Genomic DNA, 1,351 nt, shown 5'->3' on the forward strand with positions numbered 1-1,351 from the left:
TTTTTTTTTTTTTAAAGGAATGGATTTTGAGAAGAAAAAAACATGGGGCAGAGAGGTACAGAACAGAAAATACAAATGTAAGCTGTTTTACTAATTGTTTTATTGCCACAACAAATTTGCACAGAGAATGACCTGTACAAAAAATAAAAGTTCAAAATTGAGGGGTTCCCTTAGACAAGGCTGAAGATTTCAGTCTCTGGTATTTGGAACTTGGGGTGCAGTCCCTGTTCTTGGATGGATCACTGAGTGTGTGACACCGGCCTTGCTTTTAACCAGATTGAAATAGCAGAATGGCCAGCTGGCCCAGGTAGAAGTGGACAAAGTGTTTGGTTTCATGTGTCACACGACTACCAAAGTTCCTCCCTTTCCAGGATGCAGGGCCAGGTGGGGCTGTACTCACTCCTTAGTATGGTCCACAAGCACCTTCTCTACGTCCTCCAACGCCCAAGCAGCACACTCCACCCAGTCCTGTCTTGTCTCCTCTCACATATCAGCATTTTTGATCATGGCCTTTTGGTCTTTGTTTTGTTTGATATTTTAATTATTTAATGTTTATTTTTCCTTCTTTTATTAAGTGTCTCAACTCAAACATATACTTTCTTTGGGGTTTTATCAATAGCTACAACACATTATCACTGTGAGCTAGCCAGCTAGTCCTACAAGCACGTTGTACACATTAAGATACCACTTCTCCAAATACGAAAAACCCACAGCGAACATCATACTCAACGGTGAAAAACTGAAAACGTTTCCTCTAAGATCAGGAAGAAGACAAGGATGTCAAGTCTCATCACTCTTATTCAACATCATACTGGAAGTCCTAGCCACAGCAGTCAGACAAGAAATAAAAGGCACCCAAATTGGTAAGGAAGAGGCAAAACTGTCACTCTTTGCAAGATGATGTGATATTACATAGAGGAAAACCCTAGAGACCCAGCCAAAAAACTATCAGTATAAACGAATTCAGGAAAGTTGCAAGGGACAAACTATACAGAAATCTGTTGCATTTCTATACAATAACAAAGTAGCATAAAGAGAAATCAAGAAAACAATCCCACTTACACTTGCATCAAAAATACCTAAAAATAAACAACCAAGGAAGTGAAACATTGGTACTCTGAAAACTATAATACAATCGTGAAAGAAACCGAGGATGACACAAACTTACGAAGATATGCCATGTTCATTAATTAGAATACTGCTGAAATATCCATGCTACAAAAACTCTCAATGTAATCCCTATCAAAATACCAACAGCATTTTTCATAGAACTAGAATAGTAAAGTTTGTATGAAACCACAATAATCTGATTTTAAAAGGGACCTGAATACACATTTTTCCAAAGAAGACA

At 38.0% G+C, this 1,351-nt stretch overlaps 1 pseudogene; it reads right to left on the reverse strand.

Moving 5' to 3' along the window:
• Window positions 1-61: 61 nt before the first annotated feature.
• LOC105237518 lies at window positions 62-518 on the reverse strand (annotated as a pseudogene).
• Between the last annotated feature and the right edge of the window lie 833 nt (window positions 519-1,351).

Source organism: Ailuropoda melanoleuca, unplaced genomic scaffold (genome assembly GCF_002007445.2).
Source record: "Ailuropoda melanoleuca isolate Jingjing unplaced genomic scaffold, ASM200744v2 unplaced-scaffold66836, whole genome shotgun sequence".
Classification (NCBI taxonomy): Eukaryota; Metazoa; Chordata; class Mammalia; order Carnivora; family Ursidae; genus Ailuropoda; species Ailuropoda melanoleuca.